Here is a 17,139-nt window from a genome sequence, read left to right as displayed (position 1 = left end):
CACCATCATCTTGGGCAAATCACTGGCAAATTTTAAGTAAGCTAAACTGGGTTTAAGTAAACTAATTACTAGGTTTCAGGCTACACTGCCTGTCAGCAAGCACTGAACAGTTGTAAAATCAAAGATCAACCCTTATGCTATTTTACTTCTCCTTCCTATGCAAAGGAAGGTAAAGGGTTTTGGTACTGAGACCTAGCTCACAGTATTGCTGCTAAAATGACTATATTCCAGTCTCTGTGTGCTACAGTATCACAGTGCCAGTGCTTAGTCCTGCAGGAGAAATATAGATAAGAGGGAACATCAGGGTAAGGCCTCTATAAGTTTTAAGTACAACTGTTTACAGGCTGTTATCCTGGAAGCTGGCAAAATTTGGCAGTTTTCTAACCACTTTCATCAGAGGGCCTCAAACTACCTTCCAAACATTAACTAAATGGGTTTCACAGTAGCCCAAATCCTCCAAGCTCTAGCTTGCACTCACCAGCAAAAGTTAAACTTGCCCAGCCCCTGGGAGCTAAGCAGGTATCATTATCAAATCTGTTCTGCATATGTGCAAACCAAGGTACGGGAACCCACATGATTCAGAGATGATCACATAGAAGAACCAAGAGAAGACAGCTTTTCTTGCTTTAGGTTTTCCACAGCCCTCCACATCCCCACTCCTCATGATGCAGCTGCTCAGCTTCCAGGCTGCATTAAGTAGCCAAGGTACAAGAGCAGATCAAAGATCCTAGAGCTGACCAAACTTCTTTGAACCTCCAAAACTATTCTGAGGGGCCCAGCTAGAGGCTAGGACACAGGTGTGTAACAAGCTCTAATTTTATCTAAGCCGATTTGGGCTTGCTCGTCCTTTCCTCCCCCAGGGTGGTGGGCAGAGCGTATGGGCTGCGTGAGAAACGGTGCTCTGATGAGGCATCTACAGGTTTGCTGCGGTTTTGTTTGCGGGTTTGCTGTTTCTTGGGTACCAGGGCTGTGCAAAGCATTGAAATTCCACCCTGAGCAGCAGTGAGCAGCAGAACCTGGTTTCCATAGCACTGCCATGGAAACCATGCTCTGCGAATCTGTGCCTCCAGGCCCCTCTGCGGCTGAAGCATCTCTCGCTCATCCCCAGCACCCACCTCCACATTACAAGCCCCCAAACCTCACTGCATGTCTCAGATGACTAAAGGGCGCAGCATAAAGCAAAAGTGGACCCTGTTTGGCTCCTTCCTGGAATATAACATGCAAATTTGTCTTTGGAAGAAAAATACTAACAGCATACTTGTTTTCCCCCTCTTCCATACATAAAAAGTAGAAAAATGTACAGTTAAAATTCCTCAACTTGCAATTGCATGAGTAAAATCTTGTCAGGTAATATATTAAGGTGCAAACGCAATAATCTCATGCAATGGGTTCTTTTATCTTCCTTTGTCTGCCTGGAACACTGGCTGAAGGATTTAATTAACTGTTGGAATGTGGAACAGGCTCCCCTCAATCTTCTCTTCCTTTATATTTTTTTCTTCCCATCCTATGGCTCATATTAAAAAATCTCATGACAAGGGCTTGATAAAATGGAAGGAAAAGTCATATGATGTATGTACGCAAGATCTGTGCTATTTCTTCCCTGAGTCCGCTGACTGCTTGTGGAAGTGCATGACAAAAGGTTCGTGGAAATGGCACACCTGTAAGAGTTACAGCCTACAAGCATTAGAAAGCCACCTCCCCTGCCTGGGAGGCCACAGGTCACCCAGCAGCTTGATATGTCAGTCCTTAACCATCTTGGTCATTGTGAGGAGCTTGAATTGCAGTCCTCTGACCCTTTACGCAGGAATCGGGTCAAAAAAATTAAGGTCTAAATTTCAGAAGGAAAGCACTGGAAAAGCAAGTAGGAAGGAAGAAAAGGAGCAAATGGCAAAAGTTTCTGCTCATGTCCCTGCACCATGGATCTTCATGGAAGAACCGTATCCAGAATGAGAGAAAAATCTCATCTCTCCTCTGCCAAAATCATGGTGTCTTATAAGATTACTGAAAAGGGTATGTTACCAGGATAGGCCATGCTCAGAAATTTTGTCCCAGGTGTGTTGGAAATCACCCACAGCCAACGATATGGAGCTGCATTATGTACTGTCAAAAATAGCAGCTCTCATCTGACATGCGTGGAGCAAAGGGCCCTTGGAGAGGAGAAGGACCAGTTCTAACTGACTTAGGTCAGAGTCCACCAAGGGCGCAGACCCTCAAACCCTCCTTTCCCAGGCAAGCATCAGAATAACAGCAATCATCAAATATCAAGATAATACCAAATTTTACATATTTATAACAAGCATATTGCATTGCCCTCTGAGGTGCCCCATGCTGTCACATGAACCAGCTTCTCTCCCTTTGAGACCCATGTGCTGAGCAGTGTTGAGTGTATCAGTCCTGTTGTGAGCAGGGCCACATCTCTGTCACCTGTCCTGGCTGTAACCCATTTGAGGGCTTGCTGAGCAAAGTGACTGATTCGTTGCATTTCATTATGGAGTGTGAAGGTCACCTATCTTCCATCATGTGTCCAGCTGACCTGACAGTCTCCTAAACAGAGTATTTTCCTGTGTTACTGGGCCTACCTCTAGCTCTTCTTCTCCAGCATGTATATGCACAATATCCTTTTAATGAAGAAAGGAAGCTTCTCAGACCCCAAATGCATTGAGCTTTTCTTTTTGCCTTACTTGTCCCTTTGTATAACTAACTTAGAATCCCAAGTGACTTTGACTTCAGTTCTGGAATCCTGATTTCTACTGGACAAAAAACCTACAGGAGGCAGCTCTCACTCCATTGATACCACGCTATGATTTTAGAAAGCTTAATGAAGACGAAACTACAGCCCCCCCATCCCTTTCACTCTGTTATTATTTTAGTGAGGTTTTCCACAAATCTGTTAAATCATGGATGAAGAAAACTAGCAGCTTCATGTCAAAACGCATGCAAACTACTTAAAATTCATGCCTGCTAAACTAGCCTATTGTCAGATGCTACTAAGGCAGGTGTACCATGTCTGGAAAAACAAATTTGGTATGCATGATCACCTACTTAGCCAATGTGTCTTCTGATAAGGTTAACTTGAGGAATTGAGAATAACAGCTTAGGAGAAGTACACACTGAATTGTTTTATTTTGGGTTTTGTTTTCCAGGTAGTATGTAAAGATCAGTGGCTACTTTGGTGCAAGGGGCCAATTTTCTCCTACCACTAACTCTTTCACTCAACCTAGCCTACATTTTTTCAATATGAGTAAAAAGCTTTGACAGCCTCTTCAATACCACTGCTCTTCTGAGCTCAGGATAAAACCTCTTTGGCCCCTCTCAAGTTCCTTTTAAATCCCTAAATTACCCTTATATAATCTTCAGTCTCTCATCTCATATTCACTGGACATCTTTACACAGAAGTGCTGTCAAGACCAAGGCTGCTGAAACCAAACGAGGCACAGATTTGCTTACAAAGATCCTGGTACTATTTTCCATGTCAGTGGGCCAGTATTCGTGATACTGTGATCTACCTGCATTAACAAATCCTCCAAGTATGTCATTTACACTACATTGGTTCTGGTTCTCCATAAAGCTTCTCAGATCCTCTGATAATAGATTTATAGGGGTTTAAGGCAGCTCAAAATCTCCACTGTCTAAATGTTCATGCCCTCAGTATTAGAATCCTTCCTCTTGCAGTGGCTGCAGTGGCAGGAACTGATCTATTTATAAACATTTATTTATTCTTTCAGATCCTGTGTGTCCAGCTTTACACACTTCCCTTCTTCATCTGATGATTCCCAGAGGAATAAACCTTTTGAATTACTCGAATCTCTCTCCACTCACTACCAAAAGGGAATTTTCTAGGATCATGAATCATTGGCTGACTTTGCTCCTCCCACTCTACCCTATAGCCAGGCAGCTTTCCGCACCCTTGGAAAACACCCTCATACGGTATCTTGATGAGATCTCTGTTTAACTGATTTTAACCTTAGAATAACATTAGTACGGATCATTCCTTCTCAAGTTCATTGGGTTTTTAGCCATGCTTTTAGTTCAGTCACTCCCCTACAAAAAACTAACTCACCCCCATACATCCTGAATTTCTCTACTTTATCACTTCCTTCCATTAGTTTTTCTTTCAAGGGTAATGTCATTTTTTTTCCTGGCATCAGACTAACATACTCCCATGCAACTTCACTTCAAGAAGTATCCCACTTGCTTTGAGGGTGACAACAAAATCATCTGCTATTGCAAAACTGTCTTTTGCAGCTACAAGGAGCTGCCCAGTTTTAATGATGTTGGCATCTTCTTTAACTATATTGGGAATGCATTTGCAAAGTATAGCACAGCACTGCAGTTCTTACACCCTTTTCTCAGATGTCAGCCCTGTATTGGTTATTATTTGCTGCAACATCAGTAGTTCCCTGTGCCACTCTTGGAGGATGCTGACTTCGAAGAAGAAAGGTGGCCAAAGCGCTTTTAGCAGATTTCTCTTTTTGCAGCATACTGGATTCCTCACCAAGTCTAATCTCTCTCTGGACTTGGTGATTTCTCCCCTCAGGAAACTCAGAGTATTATTCCAAGGTTTACCATGGAAAGTCCTGTATTTGTGATCTCTTGTCATCCACAGAGTTTTGTCCCCTCCTACTACCACCCAGTCTTTTACCAGGGACTGGCTTAACCTCTTAGAATTGCCAGACAGGGCCTTCAATCTTTCCTCTTTCACAAGCCCTCTTGAGTTTTCCTGTCTTTTTAACGCTCTGGTTCAAAACCACAGGTTGAAATTGCACTGGTTGTTGGATCATTCTATTTACACGCTCCCAGTCCAAAGCTAACCTCATACTATGTCAGAAGCCCCCAAGAATAGCCAACACCCTAGCATAGGAACTGCTCCCAGCTACCTGCTCTTTTCATTTTGCTTGCAGGTTTAGCGCCAGTTACCAGACAAGTCTTCCCTTGCATAACTGCTATTTCCACTAGCAAGGCTTTTTGTCTGCTCTGTTCTTCTACTCATGTTTTCTTACCTCATCTTACTCCCGGTGTTATGTGCTTTCTAGCAGTTGCTCAGCGCCAAAGAGCCCACCTCATTCAGCATCTATTCACAGGCCACTCACAGGAGTATGAAGAGCATCCCTGTAATACAACTGGCTTCAGCTGGCTCCTGCCAAACCATCTTAAAGTTGCATGTTCCCACAAATCCTGGACAATAAGTCCTTTGTGCAAGGACTTGCTCAGGCAGCTCAAAAATAACTACCTAAAAGGCACCCAAAATGAAGCAAACATTACAAATCAACATGACCCGTATGCAGGGGATTTGCCCATGCATGGCCTGCTTCAGAATTCATTCCTGGTAGTGGCCAAAGCTTTCTTGAAAAGACCTGGTGATCATCCCATTTTCCAAGGTCTTCATGCAGAAACACAAGCAGATGCTACTGGTAAGTACTGGTAAGTGACTGGCCATCCTCATTACAAACTTTGGAAGCAGATTCAGTCACCCACGCACAGCTGCAAAATGTGTTCCCTTCACCAGGCACATCAGGCTCAATTATTTCATCAGCTGTACCCCTCACAGAACTGCCATTACTGTGCCCCATATTTCCTGGGTATTATACATAGCAATGTAGTGTGGATCAACACTGCCTTGCAGGATGATCAAGATGACACCATGGTGCACGCAGTCACACAATGTGTCCAGTTGCAGGTAAGACCAATTGCAGGAGGTAAAAATCTAAGCATCTTGGACAATTAGCACACAAAGTCCAAGCGAAGCACCTCTCCTATGCACTAGGCTACTCATTAGGCCTTGGAGAGAAGAACAGAGACCTATATGGGAAAAGGATGTATCTGTTTCATAGCTATAGTTTACAAATAGACCCAGAGAGCAGCATGTCATATCCGAGTCAGAAAGCATCCTTTTTAGCTATGCTCCCAAAAAAATATTTGCAGATGCAAATACACCAGCGTGCCATCTTGGACCCACACAAGCTCACTTTGAATGCAACAGAATGAGGAGTTATGCAGGACACCAGCACTGAGCACCAAGCTCAGCCCCTCTCTATCGTGCGTCCTCAACCTTTGCTGACAAGGGAGGACCCCAAGCAGCTTGTGGGGAATTTCAGAAGTGGGTTTTGTCTGGAGGGGCACATGTGAGTAACTGTGCTGCATTTCCTGTAGCAGCCAGAAAACCAATGCTGCTTTGTCTGCAGATGGAAAGTAAAAAAATTCTCCCATTATCATGTATGAAAAGTCAAACATTTGACACATTTTATGAAAATATAAATACCTGAAAAACTCCATTTCAGGAGATCACAAGAAAATTCTTTTTTTTTAGCCTGTCATCTACTAAGCTTGCAGGCAAGGGATCTGGCAGAGCCAGAGCCTCTCTGCAGACCAACCCAACCTGCCCCATTTCCATCCCCGTTGTGACAGGCCTGATGTGTTCCCAGGGGACTTTTCAATACTGTACAATCAACGTTTTCCAGCAGAAAATTGTTCCACCAGAAACCTTTCAGCCAGCTCTACTGTATATTTAGAAGTGTTTCATATATACGAGCACACTGGGCATATATATTCATACGCTATTCACATTCTGTAATCTCCAGATCTTCTCAATGCCTGTACAAAAGAAAGAATGAAGTAAAATATGCCCCTTAAAATGCCAATCCCACATAAAATAGCAAATGATCAGCACAAGCTTTTGTGAGATGAACTCTAAGCTGGACTCTAATTTTCCTTCTTTCACTTCATCTCCATCCAGAGGCTCTGGTTGCTTCCTCGTTTTTGATTAGCAGCATTTAGCTGCTCTGGGCTCTGATCCCACTATTGACTGCAGAGCGGTTTCTGCCATATCTGTGAAGAGCCTCCCTGAAGTCCATAAGGATCTGCCAGGGAGCCAGAGACACGCATTATCAACACGCAGAATCCAAGTGCGCCGTCCCTGTACGTTTTCTGCCGCACAGAAACGTGTGCATATTGCACTCGCACACTGGATTGCAGTCTCAACTTCATCTTTTCCTGAAAGCTCTCCTCAGCCCCATGAGCTCTCTCCTGTGGGACTCTGTGGCTGGGAAAATTAAAATTTTGTTTCCTTCAAATGCTAAGTCTCTGTTTTTCCTAGAGGCTGCTACAGTTCTTTCTCTGTGATCTGAAATTGCAGCAATAATTATATTTCCTATTTTGTTCACTGTAGTTGACTGTTTTGGCAGTCATCCTGTAGCAGTAATCCACACATAAAGAGTCATCCTGCATTTTTCAATCCAATTTAAAGGGAATTGTTTCTCAAGGAAAGCAAGGGGGTGAAAATGTTCCCTTCTGGCACCAACTTCAAGTACTTGCGTATTACATGCAAGAATTTTACCTACCTGTCTTATTCATCGTTGCATTTTACAAGCACTGATTTAAATTCTTTGCACTTCTGGGGAGGCCTGAGTTTCTTCATGTTGCTTTTCCCTTAGTTCTCAGCCATTCAGAGAGAGAACTCTGAATATTTTGGTTTCTTCTTCCAGATGATGCTCAGAGCACCAAGTGCTCTTGTTTTGTTCTGGGGTTGTTTGTTCTAGACTTGGGGTAAGGATGCAGTAGGAATGAAGGCAGGGATGCAATAGAAGACAAGGGAATAATTATTCATTCTTGCCTTCAGCTCATTCCCTTGGTTTGATTTACACAAGTAGCCCCAAAGTTTTCTAATTATTTTTTCTGAAATAATCAGAAGCCTTTAATAATGCCATTTACATGTATAATGCAGCATTATTAATGTTGAAATCCCCTCCATTTTGCATTTCAGAACAAATTCTTTTCACAGTAGCCTCTCCTAGACACAGACACAAACTCAGACACACACCACTGTTGCTTTGTTAAGTGTGAATACTTTTTCCCTTTCCCCATTTGTTTTCAATCCTGATGTTCTTTAAGACACAAAGATACAAGAGCAGCACAACAATGAAGACACTGGGACCAGAAACAGTTACAGTCAGGGAAAACAAAGTAAGGTGGCAAGAAATTCAGCCTTTAAATCCTGAACGTTATAACTGCTGAAACTCTCTGCATACCAGACAGGGCAAGCAGCTGGAATAATAGCATTACAAGAAAGACAAATGTCAGGATCTCAGTAACAACTGGAAGAAGAAAATACTGAAAATTTAGGAGGCAAAAGTTGGCATTTGGGATGCATCCCAAGTCCACATCCCAGCACAGCTGAGTTTTCTGCCACCTTTCCAGCTTGCACCACCAAAACCTGCTCATCACCTGAGGAAGCTTCAGCTACATCTGTTGCAATTACAGGAAGTCTTTGGAGCTTTGCTCTGTTCTTTTTAATTGTTATTTTAATTGGCGTTTCCCTCCCACAGGCATCAGTGAATCAGGCGTCAGTTGTTCCTTACAAGACCTCTGCTGCATTCCCCCCTGTGACCCAGATGCTGCTCTGCTCAGCAAACTACAACTGCTCCAAGCTATGCCCCATGCCTTGCTCTCTGCTTGAGCATCCTGGTGCAGCTGGACAGGAGGCTGCTGGAGACATCAGGGCCCATCCACAGCAGCAATACAGCACACGGCAGCTTCCCTGGGATGCAGGATCTGTTCCTGGGCCAGGACTGCTAAATAATCGCCTGTTCAGCATCGCAGCCCAAAAGCATGATCTGTGTATTAGCTCCTCAGAGGCCTGCAGCGTGCTTGCTAGAGGGAAGCAGGAATGGACTAAAGCAGAGTAGATCAATGCCAATATAAACTGAGCGTGCAGGGAAAGAGAGCGATAAAGAGTCTCTGTACCGTAAGGACAATTCTAGAAAGCTTCTGCATCTCAGAGTCACGTATCACTTCTGACCCTTCATGGCATCACAGAAATATTAGCTGGACAGGCCTCAAACAGTCCCCTTACAGTGGGACCATCACCAACAGTAGATTTGATCAGCTGTGGCTGAACTCTGGCCCCTTGTTCCAGGTCAGCACTAGCCTCTTAGGGTTTTGTTTGTTTGTTTTTTCCATGATGCCTAAGGAGCCATCTTTGCCTCTCATTACACTGCCTGGCACTGCCAGTTTGACCCCATTGTTTCTGTAACTGCCCCTCAGATAGTAATAGGCACCTACACCTCTCACCCAGGTCCATCAGCCTCTCTTCACAGGGTATGTGCTGCAAGCTCTGACCATCATCTGATCAGCAGCAGGAGCTCAGAGGGCAGAGCCAAAAAACAGTCCCTCAGGACAGAACAGGGCATGCTGTATCTGTGTCAGGACCAGCTCAGGTAGCCACTGCAAGTAACACACCCATGGTCTATGGTCTACAGGTCTTTTTTTCCTGCTGAAAAGTCTCATGTTGAATTCCTTCCCCAAAGTGATGCAGAAGAGCCAGAAAAATAAAAGCATGAGGATGGATGACAACTGGAAAGGTCTTCCTGAGAGTCAACTAAATAAGTTACAATTCTCCTGCAGAAAAGTGACAATTAGCGGGGAACACGTTAGGGACCTCTAAAATCAGGAGCTGGTTAACAAAGGTGAAAAGGGTATAACTGTTAGCTGCTTTTTCCAGTAAAACAATGAGGAGATATCAAACAAGAATGTCAAGCAGCAAGTTTCCAACAAGGTACTTCTTCACCCCATGAGCAGTTAAGTGGTGGAACAGCTTGTCTCTTGGATGCTAAAAATTTACATGGGTTCACAAATACCAGGAACTTGCATGCAGGTAAATATCTGGAAGAAAAAAACATCCAGGACTACTAAATACAAAGAAGCACTTTCTAGCTTAAAAAGTCCAAAACCATAACCCACTGGATGCTTAAAGAATATTCTGAGGAAGTATCACTACTTGATCCTCTGTCTGTTGGATAGACAATACTGGGATAATCAGTCTTTGATCTAAACCTGTTCATATATCGTTACAAAAAAATTTTGAAATTAATATTTACTGAAGTTTGGACAAGTTTAAGTATACTTGGACAATAAGGTGGTGTCCCTGTGGTTATGGCTCAGACCAATTCACAAGTCCACCTGCTTCATTTTATTTAAATGTTGCATCATTAAAGAGAATCAAGACTTCTTGCTTCCTGGAGAACAGATGTATGTCTGATCATACCATCAGTCCAGCGTTACACTACTGCCATCCCACAGCAGCCAAAGGTGCAGAGCACACGGGACTGAGCCCAAGGAGTTCAGCCATGGCACGTCACTCTGCTATGCTCTTCACTTCACAGCCAACTGCCCCCAGCTCCAGAGCATCTTTTATGAAAAACAGCGATGCTAAAGCATGGCCAGGCTGGAACAGGCTTTGAGGCCAGTTGTCTCCTCAACCAAAACTTACACCTTCATCTCAATTCCAAACATTAACAATCTGCTAATTTTGCTCTCCCCTGATTTCCTGCTCATGGCTATACATGGAAGTCCCAAAATATTCTACAAGGTCAAAAAAAATTGGTCTTGGGGTAGTAACACATCTGGCCAGGGGAAAATAGAAGCAAGGAAACCTCATTCCATTACCTTTTCATTTGTGCCTTGGTGGTTAGAAAATGCTGGACCATACTACTCTGCCATGCATCAGTCCATGACAATACTCAGCCACCCCGAGCTGTCCACCACAGGCATGCCTCCATTTCTGCAAGTTTCCAGCACTGCCTATGCCAGCTCCTTTCTCTTCCTACTCCCTTGGTCGGAGGTGTAGGCCAGGGAAGGCAGTCTGGCTGGGGGCTTCCCTGTGTCAGACTAATCCCAGCTGCCACTGGGGCCTTGGGAATCTGTCAGCAGCCAGAATTAATTGAGCTGGGTCTGACTCACGCCAAATCCCAAGCCAGTATGGGGAATATACAGGTGCAGAAGTGGTGTAAAGGCACTTCACTGCTTCAGTGCAGACACGTACCAGGTGCAGCTCAGCCCATGTAGGGGACGAGGCCCTGTGTCACAATGCCCCTAAGAGATGGATGACTCCTATGGTGTCATCGCAAGTGCTTGCGCCATAATGGATCAGACCCTGGGAAGCTAAGGCTGCCCAGTAGATTTCAAGACATGCCAGCACATTTACATCCTCCCCAGGTTTTACTCTGCTAGCTTTTCCAGTCCTAAAATATATCTTAAGCTAAACTCAGCCGAGCGCCCAGCCCTGGCAGCACGGGTGGAGAAATGAGGTGATGGCGCAGGAGAAGGCAATTAGCACCCCACAGCCACACATTGCCTTCCCCCGCTAACCTCCATGTCTCTACGCCCCTGCTTGACCCCGTCCTGCCACGCTTTTGTTGGGGAGCTCAAAGCTCCCCCTCACAGAGCCGGCACACGCAAAGTTGGCACGGGCTTCAGAGGAATTAATTCAGACAGGCAAAGTCTGATCCCTTTCACGGAGCGTGCGGGAGAGGAGGCAGCTCTCAGCACTTCAGACATCAAGGAAGAGGGGGAGAAAGAGATGAGAGAAAGCCTTGCATGGAAAAGGCAGCAGAAAAATGTCCTAATTTGGAGAGACAGGCCTCATTGCCATGGCAACCCAGAATCGCCCCTCAGCGGCCAGATCTGACTTCGTATGTGGCATTAAATGGTTCAACCGTTAAGAGGAAAAAAAAAAAAAGATAACGGGGCTGTGGGCTGGAATGTATTTGGTAGCAAAGAGGTTTTGCCTTGGGACTTCCTGACAAGGAACGTGAACCTTTTGAGGCTTAAGTTGTATTTCTCTCCCCTGCCCTTAGGTGCAGACACATCTTTGTGCACTTGCTTGAAGAACACGTTCCCCCTCCCTCGCTGCACTGCCTTCCCACCCCAGCCTGGCATGCACCAGTGGCAGGGCCAGATCCTGCCTCCTGGGTGACACGGGAAAAAGCCTGGGCCAGCCTCTGGTCCAGGGCCCTGCAAAGCACGTACAGGATTGTTTGCAAAAGAGGTGCGGGCTGCTGAGCCCGACTGACCAGGGGGAAGTGGGAGAGACGGTGGAAGAATTACGCTCACTTGAGGTCACACAATGCACATATTGCTGCCTGATAGAGGCAGATGCATCCCGGAGGTTGTTAATTATCTGATCTTGCCCTGAGGCCTTTCTGCCCACTTTATTCTATGAAGGACTGAACATCCCATCACACCTCCTCTCCCCAGCACCCTTGCCTCTTTCCACCCTCACCCTTGGGGTACCCCAAGCCCTCCCCCTCCACAATGCTGACCCTTGTCAAACACCTCCATTCAGTAGGTCTCCTCCATCCTTTTCTTATCCCAGACACAGTTCCAATACCTTTTCTCAGCCCCCATGAGAAGACACGCTGACTTTGCAGGGGCTATCCTTCAAAGGTTGCTAGCACATGGAGGTGGATTACTACAAAGAATAGGAAGGCAAGGCAAACAGCAAGGAAGGAGTACCATAAAATAGCTTTATCCTCTGGAGATTCACAAATTATAACTGAAGGAGCAAGTCCTGAGGGATACGTTCCCAGAAGACCATAGCCTACAGGTTCGTAAGTGCAAAGAGGTAAATTGATTGTCACAACAAGATCCCTATCACCTTGTGTCTAATCTACTCATGTCAGCTCATTTCCATATCCAATTTATTCATCACATGAAAGCAAAACATTTGGCCAAAAGGATTCCTTGATAGCAAGGATGCATGCAGCATGGAGGAGGAGAGGACATGCTTCCACATGGGCTCAGTTACACAGCAACACAGCTACGCATGTTCCCCACACTGTTACCCCTTGCTATATAAAAACACTTTTCTCTGGCCACAGAAACCCTAACACGCCAATTGAGAAAATCCTTTTCCAAGTACTGAAGTCTAGACTGGAGCAGGAAATAGGGAAACTGAAAAAGTAACTCACTCCTCTACCACCAACCAAAAAAAAAAAAGCCATCAACGTATGATTTGAGAGATTTGTGTGTTTTATAGCAGCACACGGCAGGAGCTGCTGGCTGGTTCCTGGCACTCTGAAAGCACAAAATACTTCCCAACAGATTGTATTGTATATTACTGAGTATTATTACAGGCATATCTCAAGCCATACAGCAACACACTATTGGACTAGCATAGTGACCAGTGAGTGACACCGTTGGGCAGAATTGCAGTCCTCAGCACAGCAGGAGACAAATACTGCTCACAACCTCCTCCTCCTCCAGCGGCCAGTATCACAGCATGCTTTTGCCAGTCCATTTTGCCTTTGTTGAGAAAGCTGACAGCCACAGCTTCGGTTTATAACAATTAAGGAGATGAAACATAAAACCCACGCGTGCACATAAAATCTTCCAAGGGAGCTCCAGCAAGGGCAGGAGGATCGGACAGAGAAAAAGGGTCTTAGAAGCTGTGGTGAAGATGAGCCCTGTGGATTCACGCCAGGACACAGAGATAGAGAAGGTTAACGGCACCATGGCTCATTGGGGGAGAATGGACTGTGGGCATGAGGAGCAGCACAGCCTGGTGAGGTCTCCAGCCATTCGCTAAATGAAGCTGTTCCACCATCTGCAAGCAAGCATGCTTTGGCATTAAACATTTTGCATGATGGCCTAATTAATGGAGCACAAAGTGACTTATTAAATCTAAATTAAGGAAACAACTGAATAACAAAAAAAGTGATCTCTCTGACCAGATAATGGCTGTATCAAACATTTGGATGTGCCCAAAGCCCAGCAAAACTCACCTGGCAGATTCCAAATAAACAGAAAGTTTATCAAAATATAATCAGAGATTTTTAAAATAAAAGAGAGGGAGGCCATGAGCGTATAGGAAGCCTGTAAATGACCGGAACTAGCAGAAATAGAAGGCTGGCTCATTACCATCTGTCCAGTTCCTCCCCATCTCCTTCCACCTCAGCAGTGCTGTCTACTGCAGGTGTGCACATATTCCAGAACTTTGTCAGTCCCATTACAAATCATTTTAGCGTTGATATTGCAGCTGCAGGAGATTAGCCCATAGAGCAAAAGAGGACTCAGTGCTCAGAGATCTGCTCAATGTTTGCTCAGCACCTCCCTGCCCCGCATTTCTTCACATTACTTTTTCCAGACCTTCCTGTCTCTACCTCCCCAAGATGTCCAGGCCTTTAAGCAAATCCCCTCCTCTAGATCAAGGGATACATAAATCCCTTGTTTTCACCTTCAGGTTGGCACCTCCTCAGCCCACCTACTGGCTAGACCATGCCTTGATCTCCTTCAGTACCATTTGAGGTATGCAAATCACCACAGTTTGCTGTAGCCTTGCAAAGAATAAGGCTATACAGAAAGCTCAGGCAGACCAAAGGCAGAAGGTGTGCAGAAGGAAAGTGGGGCAGAAAACAGATGTCTGCTTGTCAGTTATGAAAAGAAAGTAAGGCGTAATTCACATTTTAAGTGCAATTTTTAAGTCTCTGCGTTGAAAATATAGTTAAAGTCACGCAACTTCCTCTTCCATGGAGAATACTAACGGAATAATCCAATTACTGCTACTGTCATCAGGCTAATTTCTTTTCTCAAGAGGTCTGTTTCAGGATAGAAATATTAAAATCTTCAAGCCCTGTGCCATGTTCTCCTTCAAAATCTAACCGATAGGAGCATGAGACACTGAACAAGTGTCTGCTCATGATTATGTCTCATTTGCTTCTGTGATCCAAGCCACCACGGCATGTTAGCGTGAGTCACAGAGCGCATACATGTGCGCTGTGCACAAGTGTGAACCAAACATCCAACCCCGAGAGACAGCGCAGCTCGCATTGCATGCTCGCCTATGCGAATCGCAGAGCAGGACCGCGCCGGGTGAATCACAGTGAGTCACCCTGCAAGTGTGTGGCAGCGAGGGTAAGCATGCTGCAAGCATGTTTGGGACACGCTGTGCATGGGTCACTTGTGCAGAAATCACAGCTCGTCAGACACTCCAACACAGGGCTTTGCTCACCTTCTGAGTGTGTTTTTAGCTCATTTTTGCGAGGAAATGAAGTTTTTGCAAACCTGGTACATGTGTTCATGTGTACATGAGTCAGACTTCCCAGCAACTCTTGAACCTGCTGGCAAATTTCCACCTGATTTGACAAAGGGGCAGAGGACTCAAGGAGAATTAAATTCTTACAGTCCTGTACAAAATAGAGCCTGCAACTGCACGCAGTCCCAAAGCCTTTGTCTGGCCACACAGCAGTATGTATGATTCATCCACTCACAGGCACACGCTATGGCTCACTAGGCAGTCGGATAAATTTCATCTTGGCCAGGCAACATGTCTGTAGTGGGCAATCCCTATACATGCAGTCCTTAGGGCACCACAGTACATCTCCCTTCTTCCCAGACAGTAGCCATAAAATACACAGAGTAAACTGGGGGAAAAAAACAATAGAGGACCTTGGAGGAATGAAATTCCTGTAGGGAGAAGGTGTAGTCAACTCCTGGAAAAACTGAAGTTTCTATGGGCACACCAACTCCTTTGGACTGGACATATCCTGGTTGAGACAGGGTAGTGGGTGGAGAAATTAGGTCCTTTCAATGCCTCCAGTCCTCACCTTTGTGTAAAGGCTGAGCTCAGCTCTTCTGAAATCTCTTCACTCTGCTCAAGTTATCTCCTCTGTGGATTCTCTGGTGTCTACTAAAGGATAAGCTCACATTAGAGTCTCAGCATATAATTCAGTCAAAGAATCAATTAACCATGAGACATGTATCCACTGAAAACAGGATTCATTCATTTGGGAACTGACAAAACTATTTGTTCCATCATCCTTCCACTCACTCCGTCTTCTCAACAACCTATTCCAGTGTCAGGTCATACAATTCACTTTTATGTGTACCAGATATAGGAAAAAAAGAAAAGCCTCTAGCACAGATTCTCAAAAGCAATGAGGGACTCTGGGTGTCAATCAGAAGATACAATATGAAATACCCAACTTCCAGAAGGTAGAGATGCTCAGCTTTTTTCAAATTTGGGCTGCCTTAACCTGCCTCATGTTGGATGCCAAAAAAAGAAGCACCTAGAAATACTGTTCACGCTCAAAAGACTTTAGCCTACATCTTCGATTTCCATTGCTCCTTGGAGGCGGGCAGAGCCCATCCAGATACCAGGTGTCCTGTGCCTGGCATCTTGGCACACAGTACTGCATGGAAAAGGCTCTCCACTCCACCAGCCCTAATGCCACCTGTTCCCCAACCTTCCTGCCGCCCACCCAGTGCTGCTGCGCTGAGGAACAGGCTGAGCCTGGCCCAGAGCCCAGGCTGCGAAGGAGCCCAAATGGAACTAGGCAACTTCAAGAAACAGGAAAGCAGGCACTTTTGAGATTCTCTCCCTATGCCATTATCTGGCAAATACACCATTATCCCACAAGAATCTCTCTCCCCCCTCTCTGAGCAACTATCTCCATTGTTAAGAATCCATTGATCCCTCATTTGTGTTGTTTTTTGGTTTGTTTGGTTGTTTTTTTTTTTTTTCAAATCTACAGTACCTTTATAAGAGGATCATCTTCCTTACATTTCTTCTGTGCTCTGCTAGGTGCAGGTTTGTTGTGGTTTTTTTTTTTGGTTTTTTTTTTTTTTTTTTTTTTTACTGCCTTGAGTAGATAACTACAAGGTATTGGTAACCATCAGCTCAAGTGTGTTCCCCTGAAAGGACACACACACTCCCCTCTTCCAACTGCTGTCCATACTGCACCAGTGACAGGAGATTCCCTGCTCCCGACAAGCCTTTCTGAACTGAAAGTGACGGAAACCACCATATTTCCAATGGATTGAATCTCAGCAGAAGGAGGCCATTTCATTCAGAGAGAAAAATCATTTATTTCAATAGGTTCAGAATTACACAGCCGCTTATATGTACGAACATTTCTGGCTATAGTGATCTTAACTTGCACTCAGGCCCATACAGAGTGTGTGAACACCATGATTTGGAAGGCTTAAACAGAAGTTACGTCAATAAATGCCTCCCAGATCACTGACTTCTAATAAATGGCAAATGTGGTTAATGTAGCACATAATATTGAAACTTCATCTCAAGCGGGTTCATGTTGGAAAGAAAGTTAGACACATACACAATGGGTACTGAACTCACCGGGGGATTCCCTCTTAGATTAGCTGGGACAGAATTATATGCATCATTAGGACAGGTGAAAAGGCTTAGAGCAAGTTCATGATGTCTTTCCTCAATTCCCAACCCTTCACTAGCCCCTTTCAATCAAGGTGCAGACACATGGCCAGCCTGCTAAGCATGAATCCCCATCAGAAGGGCACCACGAACCCTCACACAAGTGATCACCATAGCCAGGTGCTCACATCCCCATG

General features: G+C 44.9%; 1 protein-coding gene across 3 annotated transcripts in view; it reads right to left on the bottom strand.

The window, feature by feature from the left end:
• The window catches only part of GRIN2B (glutamate ionotropic receptor NMDA type subunit 2B), a 216,325-nt gene that overhangs the window by 135,998 nt on the left and 63,188 nt on the right, over positions 1-17,139 (bottom strand). The gene's annotated exons all lie outside the window — the stretch shown is intronic.

The sequence above is a fragment of the Cygnus olor genome, chromosome 1 (genome assembly GCF_009769625.2).
Source record: "Cygnus olor isolate bCygOlo1 chromosome 1, bCygOlo1.pri.v2, whole genome shotgun sequence".
In the NCBI taxonomy this organism is placed as follows: Eukaryota; Metazoa; Chordata; class Aves; order Anseriformes; family Anatidae; genus Cygnus; species Cygnus olor.
The sequence above is the reverse complement of the archived record's forward strand: the minus strand, read 5'-3'. Positions and strand labels throughout refer to the sequence as shown.